Below are 19,601 nucleotides of genomic sequence, written 5' to 3' on the forward strand. Positions count from 1 at the left end.
AGACTGTGGTTCTCAGAATCTGTCAGCCTTGGCTCTGCCTTTTACTAGCGGGATGACACTGAGCAAAGTTACTCATCCTCTCTGAGCAGCAGCTTTCTCATCTGTAAAACTGGATTATACTTGTTCCTGTCTCAATGTCTTTAAAATGCTTACCTCAATGAGTGGCTCATACTACAGTGCTCAGTAAATGTTAGTTATTTGTAACTTTCATGTTTATCTTGGGGGGAGAGGCTGCTTTTTTAAAATTAAGTGTCTCAACTTTCCCTTAGACTGAGTACCCCTTGTTACTTCCCTTCTGGTAAGTAGCATAGACTTCTTTTTTAGCTCCCCTTTATTGATAGAATGTGTTATCTGATGTTGGTCTTACTAACTCATAAACATATGAGTTCTTTCTACTTAATAAACCAGGTTAGTGCCTAAATTACTTTTTTTTTTTTTTAACTGCTCTTTGGTGAAACCTTGGAGCCTGGCATTTTCTAAATGCTAATTGCTTTCTTTTCTCACTCTGGTAATTCATCCCAAACACATACTTTTGATTAAGGATTAGTTCTATATAAATATTTTGTGAATGAAAAATATCACATACAAAGTTAAACCTTTGTTCTGGATGTAGGGAAGATTTATAAATACACATCACATTAGAGTTGCCATATTGTCAAAAACCCAGGAAGAGGACATTTTTGTTTCTCCAGGTCAGTAGGCTGATGTGTAAAAAGTCATTCACAAGTCAGTCTGTTTAGATGTTTTGTGTTAAAATCCAGAATGAGAATAAAGATTTAATCTCCCTCTCTCTCTCTCTCTCTCACTCTCTCTCTCTCTCTCTCACACACACACACACACACACACACACACAGAAGATAGTGCTTTGCCTGCCCTCGTAAGCACACATCAAAATCTGCTAGTGGTTTGCATGAGGCACAGGGGCAGGTGGGCAGGCAACCTTTCTAATGACTGAATAACTAAATAACCGTGTTTCCAAAGCATTCAGATCCTGGATGAGGGTTTTTTTTAAGGGGCTGGGGAATTAAACCTATCCCTCCATTTTTGTCCTATGTTATTATGTAGTTAAAATGTTTTTCCAATATCTTCTAAGTTCACAGATTCTGAAAGAGCTAGGTATTTAGGATTCCTGTGGTTTTTAGTGAGTGAAATATATATCTCAAGAGATTCAGAGTTGTCTGAGCCAAGGCCGCAGAAAATGCCAGGGGCAGAGCTAGAATGTGGACTTGGAGACATTTCTTACATCTTCCCTGATTACTGATGCAGAATTTACTTTTTTTTCAAAAAACTGAAACCATTAAGAAATCTTTCTCATTATACTTCTGGTGAAATAAAATATATAAAATAAAAATGAAATATAATACAAACTAAGATGCACATAGTTGCAGAAGTTTGGTCTAATATATAGAAATAAAGTACTTTTATGATTTTTCTATGAATGTTTTCAACCATTTAAAAATTTTAAAGCTAAATCATTAATTTTTAAAATTTATAATTGCAAGGTTGCTGTTATTGTTTAACCTGGCATAAAACATGGCAACAAAGGCTGTGGCAAGGAGCCCTGTATTACCAGAAAGGTAGGGGATGGAATGGAATGAAAGTAAGAGGAGGAGGAGGTCCAGTGGACTACACTGTGGTTAGCGCACAGCTTAGGAGAGGGCCACGTAATGTGGAAACATTAACCCGATCATAGCGTTTTGCTTTCAAGGAGTGATGCAGCCTCCAGATACAATATTTTTCCATACATCCCCCAAATCTGCTTTACATAAGCATTTTCTGCTGGATCAAGCAAAGAGTTAGAATCCAATTATTTTTTCCTCTTTTGGTTTTAATGACCCCATAGTCTATGAAACCACTGCCATTGTGAAATACCTCGCAACCTTCTCACTCTCCATGAACCTTGTTGACCCTCTGAGAAGAAATTCACATGGCAGCCCATGGGCTTCTTAGGAGTTTCCACGATGGGTAAGGCTGGGGTCTACAAAGTCACAAAGATTTGGGTCCCAGATCATCAGCCAAGCTCTGTGAGTTTTTAATGGTGTGACCTTGGCAAGTTAAATTCCTGAGCCTCAGTTTATTAATTTGTAAAGTGAGGATAATCTTACCTCATAGGCTCACCATAAGGATTAAATATGAAGATATATGTGAAAGGCTTAAGCACAGTCCTGACATTTAAATAAGTGGTAGTTACAAATGCTTTCCACTAACTCAAGATCAGACCCACTGAGTAGACATTTTTGTTGAACCATAGAAGTTTCTTTCTCATTTCACTGTACATCACAGACATGATTGATTTGCATAGAAATGGACTTGGTGTTCACCAAATAACCAATAATGATATTGGCTGGTTTATATTAGAGTCATCCCATTTGACTGAACTTTATTAACCGCAAATCACAGAGAAAATAAACATGAGCACCAAAGAAATAGAAGGAATTTAAGAAGAAATGTACAATAGGTGTAAATGAGAAAGTAAAATTAGCACTTAATCAAAATAAGCCTAAAGCAGAATCCTTTACCTTAGACAAACTGCTGCAAAAACTAAATTCTAAACCTCTGCACTCACAGACCTTACGTACCTCGCCTAGCTTGCGTGGGACTGAGTTTCCTCATTTATAAGATAGGGACTGAATTAAATCATCTTCCGGGCCCTATTCAGTTCTAATATTCTAGACTTGTCTTGAACTGGAGAATGTTAGCAACTTACGTCTCAAAAGCAAATCCAGTGCTTTAAAAAAATCCTATTTCTTTAACTTCTATGAAGCAAGTATAACTGTAATCTTTCCAACTAGCAGTCCTTTCACTCATTTATGCAAAAGCTTTGCGGAATTCAATCTGAAAGACCATGGTCAAACCCAGGTCATATCTCCAAAGTCAAACCGATGGTGGCTGTTGACCAAGAAAAACATCTGGAAAGCCATCTGCTACAGTTCACGTGGGGGCTCTCACATTCAGACTATTCCCCGATGGGACATTCAGTGTCCTAAGTAACCGTGTGACTGCCTGGAGTGCCTTTCATGTGGATTTTCTAGGACAAGGATACTGCCAGAGGACAGTGTATTTAAGGATGGCCTTACGGCAAGCAGAGGCGTGCAGTAGGGGCTTTCTGGAAGTTATTTTAAGCCAGAAAGTGCTACTTGCAATCAGCACCGCAATTAATTAATCAGTTTGTGTATTCTAAAACCAAGATTGGAAGGCCTAGTCTGTGTGCATCACAGTAGCAGCAGAAGAGCGAGCGTGGGTCCTACTGCTGAGGTGCTCCTGGCGCAGTGCAAGAAGCAGGCACACAAGCACACAATTGCTGCACGGCGTGGTGAGGCCCAAAGCAGAGGAGCCAGCCCTGAATCCAAGGCTGATGCATAAACTCTGTCATCAATGCAGTTTGTTTTCAGAACAGTGAAGGGTGATGCTGAACTGTACTTTCTTTTGGTCTGTTTTCCATTGAACCATTCTGTAAAGTGATCTCATTAAGATAAATCATATTGAATCAGTTCCATATTCAAATAATTCCAGAATAATGAATTTTTATGTAAAAAAAAAATCACAGCTATTTTGCTTCCTGTCTTTTCCATCCAATTGGGGACCAAGTCCTTTAATGTTTCCCTTGTTATTATATGACTCCCTTCTTCCCATCCTGTTCCTATTGCCCTAGATTTCATCCTCTTTGTCTCTTGCTTTGACTCTTGTGCCCTCCCTGTCTGTGCTTGCCTAGTTCCAATTCATTATCACCTTTGTGACCTGATATTTTAACTAAACTATTTTGATCCAATGGAATAAGCTTTCTCAAAAAGACAAAATAAATAAAATATTAAACTTTCAACCAGTTAAAATATCAAATAAGGTGTGAAACTAATTCTTCATCTGAATCCTAAATGTTATTTCATCTCACCCCATCCTTCATCCCATAATTGACGCCATGTCAAAAAACTGGTCCAGTTTGCATTGGAAAATTAAAATCTCCTGCCTCTCCTCACATGGCTACCAGAGCACTTCTCCTAAAACATTTAACCCCTCACCCTGCTTGTTTGCTTAAAGCTCTTCAATGACCTCTGATATTGCCAAAGAAAAGGGTTTCAAACTTGAACATGTGTGGGAATAATCTAAGCGTTTTTTGTTGTTGTTGTTGTTTTAAAGCAGAGTCTCAAGGCTAAACCCTCCCAAGATTCTGATTTAGTAGTTCTGGGGTGTAGAGCCTAAAAGATCCAGCCCACTATGGCATGGGTGCCCTCTTTCCTGGCATCTCCTCCAGTTCTACTCTTCCCTTGCTGTAAATTCCTTGCAGACAAGAACCTACTATGTCCCCGTACCTAGCAATAAATGGATGGCTCAGGAAATTGATGGCTTTCCATAATTACCTTTAAATGAAAGAAGGAAGCAATATGTATACTCAAAATTATTCTGGCTGATTTGATAAAACTAGAAACGTGAGATTTTGACAAATATCTGAAATGAATGCATCAATTGGTCGAAGATTGAAAGAAAACATATGGAACATTCAGCTTTGGTTGTGATTAACATCTATTTCTGATTATCCTTAGGGAAGAAAATTCTAATGTATGATGATTGTGATTATTGTGAAGATGGTTTATAAACATATAGGTTTTGAGAAAAGCGATTCACTTGCTTTTCATTTTCAGCGTTGTTAATTTACAAAGATTCCCTAAACGCTTTAAGGCAGTTTAGAGCAAGAATAAAATTATGTTGCTCATTTGTGACAGGGTATTAAGGTTGTCAGGCACAGTGCCTCCTTAATGTGCTTATTTTTAATTACATAGTGGTGATAGGCACCAAAGACTTTCTGAGGAAGGTGTGGAGGTAATCCAGATGAATGTGAACCTGGCCTTCTTCAAAGTTCATACAGCCCTGCCCCTGTACAGTTCCAGCCAGGGGAATCTTGCTGTAACCCACTTAGCCAGGATGTTGAATCTGTTATAAAGTGATAGTGCCGACACAAATACATCTAAGGTGATCCAGGTACTCAAGTGCCATGTGTGATTCCATGCAAGGAACTGTGGTTCACAAGATCATAGAAGAATAAAAGTTATTTTATTTTTGTATTTTGGCCATAGCGAATGGGAAGATATATTAATGCATCCACACTGACGTGCGTATTCTTCTCTCTGTCTGGAACGTTTTCCCTCTTCATACAACTATTTCTTGCTTATCCTTTAGATCTCATCTTGGAATCAGTATTTACCGGGAACCCTTCCTGGGCACCACCACTGGGGTTGATAACCCTTCCTGAATGTCATCTCTCTGCATTCCCTCGTTCTGGTCTTTATCACAGCACCTAGTGCGATCCATTGAAATTACACATTTACTCGTTGGCCTCCCCATTTGACCATGCGAAAGAAATGCTATCATATTCTCCATTGTACCCGCAGTGTCTAGAATAAAGCCTACAGTAAGACAAATATAAAATAAACATTTGTCAAGTGAATCAATGATTTATGTGTATTTATTAGCTCCAAATCACTTAGTATCATCACAGCCTAAAAATTACTTCAATTTTTATCTTGTTCTCCTTGTTTTAGTACTTCCGGCCCTAAAACATTACCCAGTGTCTGATTTAACTTCTAAAGAGGCGTAAATTGTATAGATTGGAAGGTCTAGGAGGGCAACAATCTGCCTTCAGTCCTGGCTCTACCACCAACTAGATAAGTGATTTTTACAGATCACTATGCCTTTCTGTTGTTTATTTTCCTCACTTAGAAGAGTGGATTTCCAGCCCAAAGATTCCATAAGTCCAAAAAAGAAAATCTTCATATTTCAGGCAAAATACCTACTCCAGTGATAAGTCTAAGCCTTGATTGTTCTCCAGCCATGTGATAGAAGTTTTCTTGGTGACATTTTGTAACACTAACAAAGATCCAGTGGCTTTATGCACATAGCATTTTTTCTGTATTCTAAGCAGAATTAATATGAAAAGGTAAAGGTGACTTTGTGCCTAGTGGTGATGGCAGCAGCTTGGTGGTCAGATCAGGTAGCACTGATGCCAAATGTGGGCGGATTTGTTAACAAAGTTCACACAGCCATCTGTGGTACATGTGTTGCTGTCCCGTCAGTTAATCATCGCCATCTGGAGCTCATGAAAAGTGGACAAATGACAGTGAAAGATATGAAATCGACATCAACCACACCACTGGATAGGAGTTAAAACATGACCTCTTCCTTCTCTAAACTGTAGAAATTAGGCAACAACACATTACCTTCATTTCCTCTCAGTTTATATAAGCGTCTAAGAATATAACAAGATGTTGTACATGGAAATCTTGGTAAGTTGTAAAATGATTATGCAAATGTTAGTTCTTACACAAAATCAGACTGTCACAGAGCCATCCGTGAAACACCCTGAGAGTCAGTCAGTCTATAAATATTTATTGAGCACATAATATGTGTCAGATACAGTTCTAGGCATGGTGCTGAAAGAAGCTTGTCCATTATTCTAGGTAGTGTAAACAGAAAACAAACACAGGAAAATAAATAAGCAGACCAACAGATGAACAAATTATCTTGAGAGGGCTATTTTAGCAAGGCTCTCAAGGAAAGACTTAAAAGGTATCCTTTGAATTGAGAGCTATTAAGATCTGAGGAAGTTCATCCTAAGCAGGTACAAAGGCCCTGAGGTAGGAATGAGCTTGGCATGTTTAAAGAATGGAAATAGGCTGCTGAGGCTAGGTAACAGGCTGCTGAGGCTAGAAAACAGAGAAGGATGCACGAGAGGTAGAATATGAGACAGACAGAGGAAGGGGCCAAGGGAAGGAGTTTGGGTTTTATTCTATGCAGTGGAACACCACTGGAAAATCTAGAGCACTGTGGCCATACACCTAGTGGTCCTAAACTACTGCTCTCTGAGCTGCTTTTTCCCTCCAGAGGAAAGGGCTACACAGACAAGCAGTCTCTCCAGCAAATTTAAACCAACTGAGAACACACAATGTTTTGTGTTTAAGTAGTGACTATCAGTTTGTGATCCTGGAATTCAAAGTGACGGATTATTAGAATTCTTTCCGTGATTTGACTTGTTAATTATTTTTAATATTCTGTTTCGAGAGAAATTCAAGGTAGGAAGATTAGACAGTGCATTAGGATTTATGAACAGCCCGTTTTAACAAAAACTTTTAAGACTTTATGCAAAATTAGTTTTCCTAATAAAAACATATGCTGCATGCCATCCTGATATTCTCATACATTTATCCACAATTATTTACTGGGCCTTCTAGTCTTACATTTTATTTAGAATTTGATCTTATAGTTTTCATCCGAGTAAAAATCTCATCTATTTAAATTTAAAATTTTAATTTTTAAAAATTTTTTAAATTAATTTTTTATTGAAGTATAGTATGTTGTGTTAATTTCTGCTGTACAGCAAAGTGACTCAGTTATACACATATATACATTCTTTTTTATATTCTTTTCTATTATGGTTTATCCCACAATATTGAATATAGTTCCCTGTGCTATACAGTAGGACCTTTATGCTAAATTTAAAATTTTAATATTCAAAAGTGAAACACAGTATTAGAAAATTCAGTGATACTTTATTAATTCATGTGTATTTCTATCTGATTAGCCATTAGAAGAATCTATATACATTTTTTGTGTTTTAATTCCATAAAATTTTTAAAGAGTATGATTTTAAAGGTCAAACCTGAGTTACCAGGATCAAACCAATTCTTTCTCCTTGTTAGATTGTTACTTGTTTAAAGATTTTATTTTTGTTTTTAATTGGAAAGAACAATATTTGAATAAAATTAAACTCCTCAAAGCTAGTCAAGTCTTTAAAAAATAGTATTTAAGCAATCCGGAGTGTGCAAAATCATATGTTGGTCCCGTACCGGCTCATTCCAACATGGCTGCATGCACTCAGGCATGCACACACAGAATAAATTAATATCTTCATTCCCTAATATACGAGGGTCCTAGAAAAGTGATGACCAAGTATAAATTTTTGGGTGCTGACTGTTCTTCATTTAGGGCCACTGCTTCCTCTCTGCAAAGTTCACCTCTGCGCAAGTCAGTGTGGGCTCCCTGTAATGTAATGTGCAACAATCACAACTTCACACAGAGAGAAGCTGAAGGAGTGCCCTGTCTAGGCAGACATTTTAAAATCAGCCAGGAAGAGGTGTTTGTTACCATTTGAGCATTTTTCAATGTTCTGATGTGGGTGTGCTTAAGAGGTCTCAATATCAATTCAGACATCTTATAATTTAGAAAAAGCTTTCAGACTTATTTAATGATATTAATAAATTTTGCTGTGTATCTGAGTTACAAATTCCTATACAGAACTTGAAAAGCTCTATTAGACAAGTGTTGGCCTTTTTTTTTTCTTTCCAAACTGCCTTTGGAGGAATTAGGAAACAGAATAGATGTTCTATAGCCAGCAACTCTCTTGTGTTACTCTTTTGAAAGAGTGAACTTGAGACTTATCATATAACCAGTGTTTTAAACAAAAATTATAGAGTATCCTGAATTGCTTAAGCTACATCTCTAATTTAACAGTGAACATATTTAAATGAAGATGAGCTAAAGGGTTTGGTAGTCATGGCAACATGATATGAAAATATACCATGTCATTCAAGTCTATTAGAAAAAAATATATTATCATTCCAAAGGTTTCTGTTGCTACTTTAAATACTGACTGTAGAAGAGAAAAGAAAAGAAGAGGATGAGAGAATAGATGAGCCATGAAATATTCTAATTTTTTTATTACAAAAATGCTGGTTTGAAAATAGTGTTATCTAAATTCTAAATAAATTTAACTACAAACAAAATTGATACTAAAAATAAAGAATATGAGAAAATAAACAGATATCAGATTTGCTGCTTGACAAAAATGTGTTAAATCTACTTCCTGCAAGTAAGCTTCTAGAAGTGAAGAGTAATTTCATATTTTTAAGATTTAAATAAGTTGCTTTTAGAGCACATAATTTGCAACTATTCATATGAGGAACAAAACCTCAAAAACACAACTTTAACTAAGTTTAAACAAACATATGAGATATTCAGAGCTTTATTCAAAATCAGGTGATTAAATAGTGATTATTATAGATAATTACTTTAAAGCACAGAAAGACAAAAATGTGAATCATCCAAATATCGTATTCATAAAAAATACCAGCTAACATTTTGAAGTCTATTCTTAAAATTTTTCTGTGCTAGAAATATCTAGCTGTACATTTTTTCTCATAAAAATAGAACCACACTATACTTTTTGTCTATAATTTGAAAGCCTGAGAGCCTGGCTTTTATGTCAGACACACTTGGATTCTCGTTTCACCTCTCATTCCCACTCCCAAAGGTGTGTTTTGAAGCCTGTCTGAGCCTCGACTCCCTTATGTGAAAAAAGAATAGAATAAAAGCACCTCTAGCAAAGTACCATTTTCAGACCAGGAGAGATCTAAAAAAAGACAGTCAATAGATGCTATAACAGATCTGACAGAATATTAGAATTTTATGCCAAAGATTTTAATGCAGTCATGATAAAAATGCTTCAACAAGCAATTATGAACACACTTAAAACAAATGAAAAAAGTGGAATCTCAGTAAAGAAATAGAAAATGTAAAGAAGAACCAGATGGAAATTTTAGAACTGAAAAATACAATAACTGAAAATGTTAAAACTAAGTAGATGGACCCAACAATAGAATGAAGGGGACAGAGGGGGGGAAAAAAAAAACAGTGAACTGAAAGAACAACAGAAATTACTCAGTCTGAACAATTGAGAAGAAATTGACTTAAAAAAAAAAATCAACAGAGCCTCAGGGACCTGTAGTTAATACAAAAGGTCTAATATCCATATCATCAGATTCCTGAAAGGAGAGGAGAAAGAAGGCAGTACTGAAAAAATATTCAAAGAAATAATGGCTGAAAATTTCCCAAATTTGACCCCAAAAAAGTAAACCTATAGATTCAAGAAGGTGAACAAACCCCAAATAGAATAAGTCTAAAGAAATCAACACCAAGAAACATTATAGTCAACTTCTCAAATATAAAGACAAAAAAAAAAAATCTTGAAAGCAGCAAGGAGAAATACCTCATTTATAAGGGGAAAACAATTTGAATGACAATGGATTTCTCATCAGAAACCATGGAGGCCAGAAGTAAGTGGCACAACATTTTTAAATGCTGGGGGGAAAAAAAGGAAGAAAAGAACTATTAACCCAGAATCCTACATTCAGCAAAACATATCCTTCAGGAATGAAGGGGAAATCAAGACATTCTCAGATGAGGGAAAACTAAGAAAACTTGTGACCACAGACCTACTTAAAAAGAATGGCTTCAGAAAGTTCTCTAAACAGAAAGGAAACAATAAAAGGAGAAACTGTAGAGCAGCAGGAAGGAAGAAAGAACATGGTAAACAAAAATATGGGTAAATACAGTAGACTTTCCTTTTCTTCCTGAGTCTTCAGCAAGGGGTGAAGGCTAATCTCCTTATAAGGATTTCTGGACTCCAAAAGACATGAAGACTCATTGGAGGTCGGGCACAGAGAGTGATGTGATCTGATCTGACATTTAAGAGGATCTTTCTGGCTGCTGTAGGGACACCAGAGTGAAAGCAGGGAGACCAGGACACAGTAATCCAGAGTGAAGTGATGGAGACCTAGACCAGGGTGTCTGCAGAGAAGGTGATGAGAAGTGATCTATTTCTGGGTACATTTTGAAGGTAGTGTCAACAGGATTTGCTGTTGATGATTGTATAGCAAGAGAAAAGGAGCAGCTTCATCAAGGACAATGATAAGATTTTTGTTTACAACAACTGGAAGAATTGCTAGCAACTAATGGAAGAGACTGCTGGTGGAGCAGACAATGGGGGAAGATCATGAGCTTAGTAAATAAACCTATGAGAATTAAAATTTCAGAATATTTGAATTCCCTGATTATCTTCTCATACAAACATCCAAAGAGCCACATTTATCTATTTGTGTATTAGCGCCACTCTCAAGTTTGGCAATTTGGAAATATTCAAGGCCATTAACTAAGATTTGAGCGATATATACCCAGTGATGCAATACAAGAGAAAAATGACAAAAACTGTAACTGAATGTTCAGATTCCATGATTTTAAAAAAACAGTGAAAGTAAATATTTAATACACAAAAATATGAAAATTTATAAACATGATAAAATGCCAAATAAAAATTAACTATAAAATACGAATAAGCATACCTTAATATTCCAATGAAAATAATTACTAGGTAAAGTTAATTACAATAAAATGTTCAAGTGTAACAAACTATTATAGTGTAAAAATAAATAAAATTCAACCCATAATATTTTAAAAGAAAGTAAAATAACATTTTTCAAAAAGTGAAATCTTTAAAAAGCAAAGAGTATTAATGATGTCATTGTAGAGTTTCAAGTATATTTTTGGTGCACATTTTCTAGCTCTTGCATAGAAGTCTTTGAGTCAAAAAGGGTTTGGGGAAGAGTGAGAACATAATTATAAACCAAGTCCAAATATTTTCCTTTGACTCTTTCATTTTCAAACAATTTTGTGCATTATTTGATACCTTTGGAGATTTTTTTAAACAACATTTTGTTATTTGCAAGAGCTGAAATGTTTTTATTGAGGGAAAGCTGCAATTTGTGTTCCAAAGAATATATTACCAACTTATCTTTGTTTAGATCCATCATTTACAGATGGAGATTTCACTTTTCAGAAAGGCTTTGAACTAAAGTAAGAATTATTAGTGCACTAGAAGCTTTGCTCTGTTGATTTTCATTGTTTCCTTCCTTTTGGAAGTGGTTTACATATGGAAGAATGCTTCCTCAGCATAGGTACCTTTGTTTATATAAAATTTTATCATTTTAAAACTGGCTAAATTGTAAGATGAAAATAATTCAAATTTCAGATTTTTTCAAAGGTCTGAAATAACAATAAGAATACCAACCAAAATATCAGTATTTTAATTCTTCTAAATGGTACAAAATGCCAGAACAGCTGAATATGGAAAAATTGATATCTAAATTCACGAATAAATAATTTTTTGTTCTAGTGTCTTTTAAAGTAATTACAGCTAAATTCTAAAAAACCTAAAATCCTCACAAGTAGTTTAAGGTCTTGTTCTGTTGCATTTTTTCCCTCTTCAGAGCTAGTCAGAACTTATCTTTATATTTGCATCAGTATCACTTTTGTTCCAAAGTGCACTGAATTTAAACTGGCTTTGACCTATTAATCCTTCCCACATGGGATGGGGACTCTTTTCTAACCACAGCTAAACATCCCATCTGCAAGTGTGACATTTATCTATATTGCCTACAGGTCCCATTGAAAAGTTATATTTTCTTGTAACTGTGCAACCACTTTGTTTTTGCCATGAAAACATACTCAAAATAAGCTAACTTGTATTTTTTCACATTCAGTAAAATTAATACCAACAAAATAAAGATAATTACATGAAAATATTTTTTAAAATAGATGTAGCATCACCATAAATAAAAAGGTTTAACCACTCAGAATTCATTAGAAGATTTTGTTTCTTTGTACTCTGTTGAACAAGCAGAATTTTTTCTTTTAGGGAAATGTAAATTTTTTAAATAATTTTTTATTGGAGTACAGTTGATTTACAATGTTGTGTTAGTTTCAGGTGTACAGCAAAGTGAATCAGTTATACATATACATATATCCATTTTTTTTAGATTCTTTTCCCATATAGGTCATTACAGAGTATTGAGTAGAATTCCCTGTGCTATACAGTAGGTCGTTATTAGTTATCTATTTTATATATAGTAGTGTGTATATATCAATCCCAATCTTCCAATTTATCCCTCCCCCTCCTTTTCCCCCTGGTAACCATGAGTTTGCTTTCTACGTCTGTGACCCTATTTCTGTTTTATAATAAGTTCATTTGTACCATTTTTTTAGATTCTACATATAAGCAATATCATATGATTTTTGTCTTTCTCTGTCTGGCTTACTTCACTCAGAATGACAATCTCCAGGTGTATCTATGTTGCTGTGTCTATAATGCTATGTCATTCTTTTTTATGGCTGTGTAATGTTTCATTGTATATATGTACCACGTCTTCTTTATCCACTCTTCTCTCGATGGACGTTTAGGTTGCTTCCATGTCTTGGCTATTGTAAATAGTGCTGCAATGAACATTAGGGTGCATGTATCTTTTCAAATTATGGTTTTCTCCAGATATATGCCCAGGAGTGGGATTGCTGGGTCATATGGTAGTTCTATGTTCAGTTTTTTAAGGAACCTCCATACTATTCTCTATAATGGTTGTACCAATTTACATTCCTATCAACAGTGCATAAGGGTTCCCTTTTCTCCACACGCTCTCCGGCATTTATTATTTGTAGTTTTTGGTGATGGCCATTCTGACCACTGTGAGGTGATACCTCACTGTAGTTTTGACTTGCATTTCCCTAATAATTGGTGATGTTGAGCATCTTTTCATGTGCTTTTTGGCCATCTGTATGTCTTCTTTTGAGAATTATTGCATTCTCTGCTGTATCATCAGCACTTGAATTTTGCCTAGTACATAGTCGGATATTCAATACACATTTGCTAAATAAATGTGTAATATGAGTTTCATGTATCTGAGAATATTTAATTCTGCTATGGAAGACAAGAAAATGGTACAGTTATGAGTAACTTAGTGTCTTATAAGGCGAAGGCAAAATTCATAAACTGTGTTAGGTATAAAGATAATGAATAAGCAAGTAGTGTGTGAAACATAGGCAGAACTATAAGACCTATAGATATGGATATAGGTATAGATGTTAGTTACCTATGAGACAAATTGGTCATGGATAAAGTAAGTAAAGCATGTATAACTAAGCACCTCTTATGCATCACATGCTAAATACATGTGAGGCATATGGGATGTTCCATATGCGGATTATTAAGTTGACCACCTTTTAATGACATACATCCTGGCAAATGAAACATATTGCTGCTCATCAGGCTAAACCTTTAACTGTGGCCAGGAGTACTTGCCTCTGTTGTAAAGTATGTGTGTGTTGGTCTAAGTGCCTTCCATCTGCCAAGCCCCTTTGCTCAAACATCACCCTTGGTCCTCGTAACCACACCATCAGCAGCAAGATGGAGATAGGATATATAACATTGCATAATACAGAATTCAGGTGGAAGACTGCTTCTCAGCTTGCACTTTTCCTGTCACATCTTTTGCCTCTTTCTTCTTGCTATGTGTTTAAATTGATTTAATGAACCGAGTAATTCAAGTATCTTAATTTGGTCTGTGAGCTTTTCTGTTCCCTGGCCTTTGGGGTAATTTGCTTGCCATGCACTTAGAGTCTACCTTGCATCATATCCATATGACATAACTCTCATAATATCAGTATATATGTGAATATGTATTACTTTGTAAAAAAAAAAGAGCATGAATACTCATTTTTTTAAAATTCAGAGCTCAGCACAATTCCCACTTTTTCTTCCCTTTGAGTTGGTTTGAGAACCAAAGTTTGCTTGTTATTAACATAGTTAGTATAAGCTTTGTAAATGCCCCATAGTTTAAATTTTATGTCTTTCTTTGCACTTAAACAGACATTTTCACTTTAATAGATTTGGATATATTTCTGATTAATAATAATTTTAAAATAATAGAACTTTTCAAGAGTTTTTAAATTATCCCAAATCATAAAAATCAAATGCCAAGTGTCATCTAGTTGATAACTATAAATAAATGATTCTAAAAGAAAATAATATCTTAATTTTTAAAAATCATTGAATACTGCTATTTTAACTCAGTAAAGACATCATAGCCTGAGGGTAATCCAGGAGAAAACTGATGAGATGGGCTCTTCTTTCAAGTTCCCTAGATATGCAATTCAGGCCAATTTCCAACAAGTTTTATGAGCCATAAAAAGGAAGGAAGTTTGCAAGAGTGCAGACTGACAGTATGATAAGTAGAATTATAGCTCTTAAGGAAGCAGGAGCAACATAAGGGGTTGCTGAACTTGTGATTGAATCATCTGAGGCTATCAGTGGGAGCATTGAGATGTTGGTAAACTAAATGAGAATTCACAGTCCAAGAATGTCCAAGGTCCTGGTGCAAAACCCTGTAGAGAGTTTGGCTAAATGGTTGTCTTAATCTCAGTCATTTCAAAAGCCTTTATTTTTAAAGATCCAGACTCCCAATTGAATACCAACTTGAAAATCAGTGAGAGATAGAAACAAAAAAAGATATTAGCAGATGTTGTCCAGATGCTAATGAGTGTAGTAGTCTCTCTAAGCATAGGAAGCAGAAACCTAATATTTAAAAGGCACAAACCCTTGGGTTCATCCCTTCTTAAAGCCCCTTAGTGGAAAATTACTAGTGACCTTGAAAAGGCAAGGAAATCAGTAGAACTTTAGGCTTCATCCAGCTTTATGAAGAGTGGCAAATAATGTCAGAAAGAGAAAGACAAATACCATATGATATCACTTATATGTGGAATCTGAAATATGACACAAATGAACTTGTCTATGAAACAGAAACAGACTCACAGACATAGAGAACAGACGTGTGGTTGCCAAGGGAGAGGGAGAGGGAGGGAGGGATGGATGGGAGTTTGGGATTAGCAGATGCAAACTATTATATATAGGATGGATAAACAACAAAGTCCTACTGTATAGCACAGGGAACTATATTCAGTATCCTGTGATAAACCATAATGTCCAAGAATATGAAAAATAATATATATGTATAAATGAATCACTTTGCTCTACAGAAGAAATTAACACAACATTGTAAATCAACTATACTTCAGTAGTAAAATAAATTTTTTTAAAGTGGCAAATAATGAAAAAGACTGTCTTCTTTATTGTGCTCTATTGACATATATTCTGCTTTGAAAGCAGTGGCATAATTTGGAGGAAAGGAATTCTCCCAGTGATGCTTCATTCAGTAGGTGACAAAAAGAAATACCCCTTTTATAGACTGAATACACTAATGACAAATTCAGATATCTCACCTTGCTAATTGGCACTACAGATAATGCCTATACTTTCTAAATGTAAGCTGCTATCTGATTTCTTTACAATGTTTGATACTGTAGATTGTCCTCTACTTGAAATATCTCTTTCCCCTGCTTTCATAGTACTACATGTTTCCGATCTATTTCCAGCCCTCCTAGATTTCTGTTTCTTCTACTGTATTAGTTAGCTATTGTTGTGTAACAGACCACCATAAAACATAGAGGCTTAAAACAACAATTTATTCACAATACTATTGGTCAGCTGGTCTAAGCTGGGTGATTCTTCTTTTCCATGTGATATTGGCTGGGGTTCCTTATGCAGCTATATTTACTAGGAGCTCAGCTGGGACTGGAACTTCCAAGTTGGCCTCACTCACATCTTTGCAGTCTCATCTACGGTGATAGGAACTGGTTAAGGTTGGCTGGGCCTTTCTTTCCATCAGGGTATCAGGAATGGTGGTGCAAGCCTCTAAATGGAAGCTGCAAGACCTTCCAAGATCTAGGTCTGAAAATGCTCCAGTGTTGTTTCTACTACGTTCTATCAGTAAAAGCAAGTCACCAGTGTCAGGGAGGCAGCCAAGATGCAGGGTAAGGGGCCATAGACTATACCATATAATGAGAAGAATGGCAAAGAATTTGCAGCCCTCATTAATACAGCACATCCATCTATTCCTCTATGTCTTCCCAACCAATTAGTATTTCTTTTGCTGAAGATTTGGACCTTAACTCTCTACTTCTCTCCTTTAAAATTTCCTCATTTAGAGAACTTCATCCGAAAGCTCTTCAATATCCCCTGACACTTTCTGTATTTTGACCCTACTGATTGCTTTCATCCCCAGAATGAGCCATGCTGTCTGACATGACCTTTGCTCAAAACACTCCCTACCTTATCACTCTTCTCTCCACATCTGATTTACTCCTAATCTCTCTGTAGATCTCAAATTAAGCATCACTTCTACAATATGTTCTCTAATCATCCAAGTCACAGTTAAGTGGTATCCTATGTACTCCAATAAACTTTCATCTTCCCTCTTATTCCTGAATTCAATTCACTCTGCGGTGAAAGTTTCTAATTTGTAGACCAGCATTACCTAGCAGATATCCTTTGTATTCAGATTCTTAAATATTCCCATAACCTTCTTTCCTATTTCCTGGCTATTTCTTAACAGTCACCCCCAAATGATTAATTCTTGGTTATCTTTAATCAATGGTTAATCTTTAAAAACAGTTCTTATTATATCACACAGGATAGATAATCAACCTATATTTGCTGAATGGAGGAGGTAATGAATCAATCAATTTACAAACCCTTGCTCAAAACCTTCAATTGCTCTTGTTTACAGAAAGGTACATCCTCAGCCTGAGCAAGGAAACCCCTTTACAACCTGATCTTTCTATACATCTAAGAATATTTCCTGCTGTTTATCAAATATACTTTGGCCTTAATTTTTTTTTTTACCAAGCACAAATATGTTTATTACTGCTTCTGCCTCTTATCTTTTTTTTTTAAACATCTTTATTGGAGTATAATTGCTTTACAGTGTTGTTAGTTTCTGCTGTATAACAAAGTGAATCAGCTAGACATATACATATATCCCCATATCCCCTCCATATGGCATCTCCCTCCCACCCTCCCTATCCCTCCCCTCTAGGTGGTCACAAAGAACCGAACTAATCACCCTATGCTATGCTGCTGCTTCCCACTAACTATCTATTTTACATTTGGTAGTATATATATGTCCATGCCACTCTCTCACTTCGTCCCAGCTTACCCAACCCCTCCCCATGTCCTCAAGTCCATTCTCTACATCTGCATCTTTATTTCTGTCCTGCCCCTAAGTTCTTTAGAACCATTATTTTTTTAATTCCATATATATGTGTTAGCATATGGTATTTGTTATTCTCTTTCTGACTTCACTATTTACAACAGAATCTAGGTCCATCCACCTCACTACAAACAACTCAATTTCATTTCTTTTTATGGCTGAATAATATTCCGTTCTATATATGTGCCACATCTGCTTTATCCATTCATCTGTTGGTGGACACTTAGGTTGCTTCCATGTCCTGTGTGGTGTAAATAGTACTACAATGAACACTGTGGTACATGACTCTTTTTGAATTATGGATTCTCAGGGTATATGCCCAGTAGTGGGATTGCTGGGTCACATGGTAGCTCTATTTTTAGTTTTATAAGGAACCTCCATACTGTTCTCCATAGTGGCTGTATCAATTTACATTCCTACCAACAGTGCACGAGGGTCCCTTTTCTCCACACCCTCTCCACCATTTACTGTGTGTAGATTTTTAGATGATGGCCATTCTGACTGGTGTGAGATCATACCTCATTGTAGTTTTGATTTGCATTTCTCTAATGATTAGTGATGTTGAACATCCTTTCATGTGTTTGTTAGCAATCTGTATATCTTCTTTGGAGAAATGTCTGTTTAGGTTTTCTGCCCATTTTTGGATTGGGTATTTTTTCTTTTTTTAATATTGAGCTGCATGAGCTGCTTGTATATTTTGCAGATTAATCCTTTGTCAGTTGCTTCGTTTGCAAATGTTTTCTCCCATTCTGAGGGTTATCTTTTTGTCTTGTTTATGGTTTCCTTTGCTGTGCAAAAGCTTTTAAGTTTCATTAGGTCCCATTTGTTTATTTTTGTTTTTATTTCCATTTCGCTAGGAGGGGGGTGAAAAATGATATTGCTCTGATTAATGTCATGGAGTGTTCTGCCTGTGTTTTCCTCTAAGAGTTTTATAGTGTCCAGTCTTACATTTAGGTCTTTAATCCATTTTATTTTTGTGTATGGTGTTAGGGAGTGTTCTAATTTCGTTCTTTTACATGTAGCTGTCCAGTTTTCCCAGCACCACTTATTGAAGAGGCTGTCTTTTCTCCATTGTATATTATTGACTCCTTTATCAAAGATAAGGTGAGCATATTGGCATGGGTTTACCTCTGGGCTTTCTGTCCTGTTCCATTGTTCTATATTTCTGTTTTTGTGCCAGTACCATATTGTCTTGATGACTGTAGCTTTGTAGTATAGTCTGAAGTCTGGGAGCCTGATTCCTCCAGCTCTGTTTTTCTTTCTCAAGATTGCTTTGGCTATTTGGGGTCTTTTGTGCTTCCATACAAATTGTGAAGTTTTTTTTTCTAGTTCTGTGAAAAAAGCCATTGGTATTTGATAGGGATTGCATTGAATCTGTAGATTGCTTTGGGAAGTATAGTCATTTTCACAGTGTTGATTCTTCCAATCCAAGAACATGGTATATCTCTCCATCTTTTTGTATCGTCTTTAATTTCTTTCATCAGTATCTTATAGTTTCCTGCATACAGATCTTTTGTTTCCTTAGGTAGGTTTATTCCTAGGTATTTTATTCGTTTTGTTGCAGTGGTAAATGGGAGTGTTTCCTGAATTTCTCTTTCAGATTTTTCATCATTAGTGTATAGGAATGCAAGAGATTTCTGTGCATTAATTTTGTATCCTGCAACTTTACCAAATTCATTGATTAGCTCTAGTAGTTTTCTGGTGGCATCTTTAGGATTGTCTATGTATAGTATCATGGCATCTGCAAACACTGGCAGTTTTACCTCTTCTTTTCCGATTTGGATTCCTTTTATTTCTTTTTCTTCTCTGATTGCTGTGGCTAAAACTTCCAAAACTATGTTGAAT

At 35.8% G+C, this 19,601-nt stretch overlaps 1 protein-coding gene across 2 annotated transcripts in view; it reads left to right on the forward strand.

The window, feature by feature from the left end:
• The window catches only part of B3GALT1 (beta-1,3-galactosyltransferase 1), a 600,672-nt gene that overhangs the window by 405,346 nt on the left and 175,725 nt on the right, over nt 1-19,601 (forward strand). The window lies entirely within an intron of this gene.

This window comes from Balaenoptera acutorostrata, chromosome 8 (assembly GCF_949987535.1).
Source record: "Balaenoptera acutorostrata chromosome 8, mBalAcu1.1, whole genome shotgun sequence".
NCBI lineage: Eukaryota > Metazoa > Chordata > Mammalia > Artiodactyla > Balaenopteridae > Balaenoptera > Balaenoptera acutorostrata.